General features: G+C 40.3%; 1 protein-coding gene across 3 annotated transcripts in view; it reads right to left on the bottom strand.

Annotated features, from left to right (window-relative positions):
* Positions 1 to 8141, bottom strand: part of LOC112465659 (octopamine receptor Oamb) — a 125299-nt gene that overhangs the window by 19404 nt on the left and 97754 nt on the right. For all 3 annotated transcript variants that reach the window (XM_025033309.1, XM_025033310.1, XM_025033308.1), the window contains one exon: positions 3148 to 3633. The gene's annotated coding sequence lies outside the window, so the exon portion shown is untranslated. The remainder of the gene's footprint in view (positions 1 to 3147; positions 3634 to 8141) is intronic.

Here is an 8141-nt window from a genome sequence, read left to right as displayed (position 1 = left end):
AGAGAGAGAGAGAGAGAGAGAGAGAGAGAGAGAGAGAGAGAGAGAGAGAGAGAGAGAGAGTCCGAATGTATATGTATTGCCCTTAACAAACGGCGCTATGGGACGCGCATTTGTGCCCTAAGTCACGAAATCTCGATTCAGAATGCCTTACGTGCGCTCGTCCCTCAGGATTACGCTCCCGGCGCAATGAATTTACCGTTACGTGGCCGGCCGGAAATTGCAACCTTCCTTCTCGGCGCTATTTCCCGCGTCCTCCCCCTTTCACGGACTTCCCTTCAGCGCGGCGTGTTACGCGGCAAAAAAGAGCAAACGAGACTGGTGGCTTGACTTTTCGGCGACCGACTTCCTAGAAAGTACGATCACGTTCCGCCTCGAATGCGCGGGTGCGAGAACGGGCGAGAACGGAAATTTTTCGGCGCAGTCTTCTCGCGATCTTTCGCCGATCGTTTGTCGACGTGTCCGGAAATGCAGGGCGTATAGTGTAGGGACGATCGATACCCGGGGACACTGAAAATTCCCAGGGCGTAGATTCCGCGTAAATCAGTTTCGCTAAACAACTTTGGACGATCTCCTCCTCCTCCTCCTCCCTTCCGACGATCCACCGCTCACCCCTTTTTTCGAAGTGTAAGTGGGTGGTTTTATTCGCTGTCAAGGACTCTCGATATCGGGTCCGTACCTTTCGCGGTAGTTTCCGCGCAAAACAAACCGGCGGAAGATTTTATTTCTTCTTTCTCTCTCTCTCTCTCTCTCTCTCTCTCGAGGAGACCGATTTCTATCCGAAGAAAAAGACCGCGGAAACTTGGAATCGTTTGACAGTCTCCGGAATTTTTCCTTTATCTTTCACGCTTTTCCTTTTCGAACTGTTTTCTTATTCTTCCTCAACAATCTTCACAAATGACGCGTCTTCCACTTGTCGAGCGCGACGCTGAATTTTGCTACGAATAATTTTTCACGTTCAGTATAACGTTTTCTCAGTCGCGTTGAGGAAACGCCTCCGTTTCCTCCGCGCTCATCGATTTCCGCTGGATTATATGTTTTCCTCGAAATCAAATAAAATACCGGCTCGAATGGCTTGTCGAGACCGATAACTCGCCTCTCGCCACCGTACCTTCTAATTCGAGTTCATGAAAGTAGCCGATTGAATCTTTAATTCAACCGTCTGCGAATTCCCGCTAGCGGACATACCAAGCTAATCCCACTGTGATCCAATGATCGTTTGAAATTTCACCTCCTTCTTCTCCAGGAATCGGAGTCGATATCCTCCTTTTTAATCTTCTTTTTTTTCTTCTATGCGGTCAATTAAGACGTCCAATGAACCGTCCAATTATTTTCCCTCGCACCTTTCACGAAGAGAAAAAGACGTTAAAACGCTACATGAATTTTCAATTATCCCTCTTTTCGCGGTTTCTTCGGCATTTTCGCGGGTTTTCTTTAATTACATCGCTTTTACGCGGGGATCTGATATGCCGAATGAATTTTCAACGATCCCTCTTGGTTTGGTTGCAATTTATTCCTCGAGTTGCGCAAAACGCCGGATGAATTTTCGATGAGTTCACCGCTACCGTCGCTCCTCCGTGCTATACGAAAGTCCGGCACCTGCGCTCGACAAGGATCTGAATAATACTACCATTATACCATTATTATAATACTTAATCAGCACTTTATAGGAGCGCTGATTAAAAAACACACCGACGAGCTTTTAATTAGGTAAATTTCCCGAAGCACAATGTGTTCGCTCATAATTTTATCGTTTACCTCGCAATTTCAGGTCTAATTTCGCCGAAATATCTTCAAAATATCCCTCTCTCGCATGTGCCGAAAAAGTGAGCGCTCCTCCCGGAAATTCAGCTTAAATAATCGCAAGAAGATCGCGTTAATTATCATCCGTTTTCGGTCTTTAAGCGGCCGAATTTTCGGCAGCCTCTATTTTAATCACTGCGCAGATACATACATATCTCCACTGAAACACCGAATAAAAATCTCGTTTTGACCTCTCTTCCACTTCTATTCCTCTGATGCGCTGAACCCTGGCCCGAATCATCCGCTCGAAATCGTTTCTACCTTTTCACGTTTCGATTCCCATTCGGCCCTTGCCCGATTCTCTTCTCCTTAATTGCCCTTTCCTCGATTTTCCCGCAGCTCGGATTTCTCCTCTTTTCAATCCAAACATTTAAAATGCTCGCTCGCTCGCGAGTAATAACTTTTGCCTTTCCACCCTTTTTCCCTTCCGCCTTTCTTTTCTGATATTATATTTCCTCTCGACTGCCTGCACTTTTTAATTGTGTTACTTTTTCTCTATTATTATTTCGCTGTCTAGATATCGCAAAACACCTCAGAGCGAGTCTCTTCGATTCTCTCTCGCTCAGACGCCAAATAACTTTATAACGACGATGACGGCCGCGGCGTGACGATCTCTTTCCGCCGATGCAGCGAAATATTTCTAGCCCCTGTCCGACTATTGAACTATCCGCGATTCAAGTGCCACTCAAACTTTCCTAATGCCGGCAATTCTTTCTCTTCAGACTCCGGCAAGCCTCCAAGTAGTCCCTCGTTTTTTCTTCTTCTGGTCACTTGGCGTGACCATCAATAGTTATCGCTGCAGATTTCGACCAAATTCTCGCCAAGAGGTCTTTCTTGAAATGTCTCGATTTTGTAACAACGACGGAAACGATGTGAGATAATTGGGCAGCGAGTCTTTGAACGCGATTAGTCGCGAACGCACCAAGTTCGTCCGATGAACATATATCTGCGGTGTAAGGGAAACCGTGTTTTGCTCGCGTTGCTTTCGTAGGGCGCGCGATCGTTATCCGACGACGCGGTATCGAGCTTCACGCGTGTATATATTGCCGGTTCCACGAAGGAAATTCTTGCGCGTCCTTACTATGCTACCGGCGCGTTCGACGACGCTAATAAACGCGAGTATACAGCGTGGGAAGCGACGCGACGCGCGTGTTTTCGCGAAGATGCGAGATCAACTCGCCTTAATTATTCTTCGGTGGGATAGTTGATCTTAAGGAGTTACAGGCAAGACACTTACAATTAGATCGTAATTGAAGTTTACGCTATTTTAACGACATAATGTTTACCGTTTTTATATACATATACATATATTTGATCGATCCGATCGGATGACGCGGAACAACTTACTCGTCGTAGAACGATGTTTCCAGATTTCCAGGCTTACGTGTTCTTCGGCGAAGTCACTGAGCAGTCTACCTTGATCAGTCTTAGCGATTTCCACGCGTCAAGCCTCTGGAGTCGGGAGTCTAGGAGTAAAAATCACAGCCAGCGAAGTGAAATTACGCTCGTCGATCATTGCCGCAGCGGCGATCAGTCTCATGTGCTCTCGTATGTATGTGCGCTCCCCTATTCTCTTTATCCCCGTCGACCTATCGCCCCGAATACTCTCGGGTACGCTAAGTTATCTTCCGGCACCTGGCGCACTGTCTGTATCTGAGCAATCTGAACAGCGCCGCTTTCCTGATGCGTTTCGATCGCATTATTTCGCCCGATCGACCCTGCCACGACGACGGAGATCCTCTCGAGGTAATGCGCGTAATGCATCCCACGGGCACGCACTTGTCGATGATTTATTTCGTCCTCGCGTTCGTTCCGCCCACCGTACGGTAGCGTCTGCAAAAGAAAGCACGAGAATAATCCCGTTGTTACTACGGCAACGGCTGACTATCAATTGGCGAAGACTGCAATCGACGAGGCAGTTTAATCTAGAAGAGAAACGATGACGATACTGCACTTGTAGGAAAATATTCAGCTACTACTACGCATGCAGCTACGTTTTCTCCGCATTTAACGAAATATATCCCGAAAAAGAAATCTCTTTTCTCTGCCTCTCGTTCTCTAAGTTTTTCGGTAATAAAATAATAATTAACCCTATTCGCTCCAACCATGCCTTTCGTGTCCCACAAATTTCTAACAGTCGTTTGTTCCGAAAAACAAATGATCGTGGGAGAATCCCCTCCACGCCGGAAAAAAGTTATTGTGGCAGGGAACCTCAGGTAAAAATTTCAAAGTCCTAGCTCATTTACTCTCGAAACGGGGAACAATCAAAATCTCGGTGGGACATGAAAGTGCATGGTTGGAGGATTACGTCAGTGTTGTGTGAAAGGTAAATGAGCATTTTTTTCGATAAAAATATATTTTTGTGTATAATTTAACCGTATTTAAAATATTTTTATCGTTAAAAAAGAAATTTAACATTCCACAGAGGTCTATTATGGCTCAGAGGCAGGTGGAAGAGGTAGGGAGGAGCTACGATTATATAAAAAAAATTAATTTTTTTACATAAAAAATATCTGTCACACTTCAAATTCGCCTTTTCTTATTCAGAAATTCTTTTTCTAGCATTCTTTAAGTCCTTAAAGTCCTTCTGTACCATTTAAAAATTACCAAATTTGCGGCGACGAAATTAAGTATTCCTATTTAATTAATAATTATCTCATATTTTTTTTCTCATTTGCACTACTTTTAGCTTTAATTTGCGTTTTGGTTCATTAAGCTTCGTCAATTTGTTCGTGAGTTATGATTTTTTAAGTAAAACGAGTCGTAACGTGTGTTTGTCAACATATAATTGTTGTAAAAAAATATTTAAATAAATTATTTTCAAATGTTCTTTACATTGATTTTTAGTCGAAGGTACAAAGATATTATAATAATTTTTGGGGAATTTTTCAAAGCTATTAACATTATAAAAAACACGTGGGACTCGAAAGTGCATGGTTGGAGGATTATTGGGGCGAAAAAAACGTTGGAGTGAATAGGGTTAAGTATAGATAAATATAATAGTAACGACAATTACTTTCTTTGATGCGATCAGACTTTCAGAGAGTTGGTTTTGAAAATTAATAAATCAATAATATTTTTTTCCCTTTTAAAGATGGAATTTCCTTTTACTTTATATACGCGAATAGATAAGATTAATTAATATTTAATATATAATTATCAAATTACTCCAATATGCAAGTTTTGCTAATTATTCTCTACAACCGTCTTTATTTCTGCAATCCAATATTCTGTAGCCTAAATTCTGACACTGCTACGTGTGACTTTCGAATCTGCTGGAATTCTAAATTTGATAGCTCTATGCTACCAAACGGATCGGATGTACGAGGAGCGGAACGCGATGTGCTCGAAGCCGATAGGGAATTCGGTTCAAAGACTAGATGGGAATTGAACGTAGATAAATGGACAAGCCCGGGCGAGCAAAAAGGAAGACCCGGGAATTTGATAACGGCCACTCAAATACGAAACACATTCGTTGGTATAGATTCTGGGAACGAAGGTCATCGATCGATATTACTGTACAGCGCCGTTACGTGCGAGTCACCTCTTCTGAGAATCCTGATTCAAGCAATGCAAATGACCCCTCTCTCTCTCTCTCTCTCTCTCTTTCTCTCTCGAATATCGTTGAAGGCGTCTGTGTAGGCGTCACAGATCCGACGAAAACGAAAAAAAGAAAGAAACGATCTTACGCGAATATATTTTACCGATAACATACGTTTTTATCACGCAAATACAAGCGATGTAAATTTTCTGACGATACTTTTAGTTTTATCCACACGTAATTAAATGTCAACCTTTGACTTTATACCTATTTAATCGCAAGCATAAAAGCAAAATATTATTGCATTATACACGTACATTTACGCATTTAAATATTTGGCCTCTGTTGACATAGGCAAACCATATTTGTATGACCAAATATAGTATTAGTATAATAAAATGTTTCTACATTCTGAAAAAAATCTTGTAGTACTTAACAAATGCATTTGGTTGTATGTTTCAGCGTAATATTTGGTAAGTAGTAACAAATATGGTAACTGTTACCAACCGGTTGATAATAATTACAAAATAGTTAGAAAATCTCTCTATAATATTGTGTATGATGAAATAAGGTATATCCACGTTGTAATATGTGTCCTTGTCATTGTCTTATTTATAGGTTACAGATACAAATACTATTGCTTTCTTTTCATTCTTTTTCTAATTGCGATTGGTGTGCACCTGGTGCATCTGACTGAAACGTCTGCTCGATAGAAATGTTTCACGTAATCCGTTGGAAATTCTCGGAAGTGAAATAAAACGAGAGAAAAGTATGTCTTCAATAATTTCAAATGTAACGATCGTCAAACGCGTATAATTTTAATATTAAGATGTACGTATAAATATTTGAGAATTTTTCAATCTTGCGATATAAAAGAGATAACTTTTTTAAATTTTATTACCATCTGCAATATGTTTGCATGCCAGATATTTGGTCAGCACCGTAGCCGAGTGAAAAGCATTTCTTTATTAAGTATCCTTTGACATTCTTTTCAGATATATATCAAAGAATATCAAAGAATGCTCACAAAAGCTGCACAAAGAAAATTAATTCTCGCTGTTAATTCGTGACGTTTTCCAACTGCTCGTCCATAAAATCTGCTTTATCTGAATGCTTTATTACTTCGAGCCTTTTACATTTCACTGTGTATGCTGCGTGTTTACAATTATATTTCTCATATCTCATATCTTTTGTATCTTTAATCTCTGATAATACATATATATATATATATAATATATATATATATATATATATATATATATATATATATATACATATATATATAACGCGCAAATTTTGTTCTGATTATTTGTCATTTTTATTGTTATATTATTTTACCTTATTTTATTTTATTTTTTTCTCTCTTCTCTTCTTGTCTATATATATTTTTTCCTTCTGTAAATTGCCATTTTGCCTAAAGTCTTGACTATGGCATAAATAAAACCAATCAATCAATCAATCAATCAATCAATCTCTCTCTCTCTCTCTCTCCCCCCTTTCTTTCTCTCCCTCTCCCCCTTCTCCCTCCCCCTTTCTCTCTCCCTCTCCCCTCTCTCCCTCCCCCCTTTCTCTTTCCCTCTTCCCCCTCTCTCTCCCTCTCTCCCTCCTTTCTCTCTGTCTCTCTCTCTCCCCTCTCTCTTTCTCTCTCTCTCTCTCCCCCCTCTCCTTCCCCTCTCTTTCTCTCTCTCTCTCCCTCTCTCCCTCCTCTCTCTCTCTCTCTCTCTCTCCCCCTCTCTCTCTCTCTCCCTCCCTCCCTCCCTCCCTCTCTCTCTCTCTCTCTCTCTCTCTCCCCCTCTCTCTCCCCTCACTTTCTCTCCCTCTCTCTCTCTCTCTAAATACAATTCTTTAAAATTCGATTAATTATTTCCCGAAAATTCGTCAAACTTCTGATACCGTTTTCCAAAAAGATCGATAACAAAAAATTATATACTTGATAGCACTCCCCAGGAAATTCAACCCCTACTTTATGTACAATTCTTTGAGATTCGGTCATTCGAAACCGGTTTTTAAAAAGATCGGTAATAAAAAATAGTACACTTTATAGCACTCCCCGGGAAATTCTACCCCTACTTCATGTATAATTCTTTGACATTTAATCAATTATTTCCCGAAAAATTGAAAGAATTAAAAAAACCGATTTCCAAAAAGATCGGTAGCAAAAACTGTACACATTATGGCGCTTGCCGTAAAATTCTACCCCTACTTTATATACAATTCTTTCAGATTCGGTCAATTAATTCCCGAAAGATTGAAAAAATTTTGATACCGGCTTCCAAAAGATCGGTAACGAAAAATTATACACTTCATAGCACTTCCCGGAAAATTCTACCCTTGTTTGATCTACAATTCTTTGAAATTCGGTGAATTATTTCCCGAAAAATTAGAAAAATTAGAAAAACCGGTTTCCAGAAAATTGGCAACAAAAAACTATGCACATAGTGGCATTCCCCTGAAAATTCTACCCCTATTTCATACACTTTTGGTAAAAATTATTTTAAAAAATTTCGATACCGGCTTCCAAAAGATCGGTAACGAAAAATTATACATTTCATAATACTCCTCGGAAAATTCTACCCCTATTTGATCTATAATTTGTTGAGATTTGATCAATTATTTTTCAAAAAATAGGAAAAATTAAAAAAATCGGTTTCCAGAAAATCGGTAACAAAAAACTATACACATAGTGGCACTCCCCGGAAAATTCTACTCCTATTTCATATACTTTTGGTAAAAATTCGGTTCAGGGGTTTGGGCTGGGCGTTGATGAGTCAGTCAGTCAGTCAGTCAGTCAGTCAGTCAG

The sequence above is a fragment of the Temnothorax curvispinosus genome, unplaced genomic scaffold (genome assembly GCF_003070985.1).
Source record: "Temnothorax curvispinosus isolate PA1 unplaced genomic scaffold, ASM307098v1 QBEX01015410.1, whole genome shotgun sequence".
Lineage (NCBI taxonomy): Eukaryota > Metazoa > Arthropoda > Insecta > Hymenoptera > Formicidae > Temnothorax > Temnothorax curvispinosus.
Note: the sequence above shows the minus strand (reverse complement) of the source record. Positions and strands in the feature narration are given on the sequence as shown.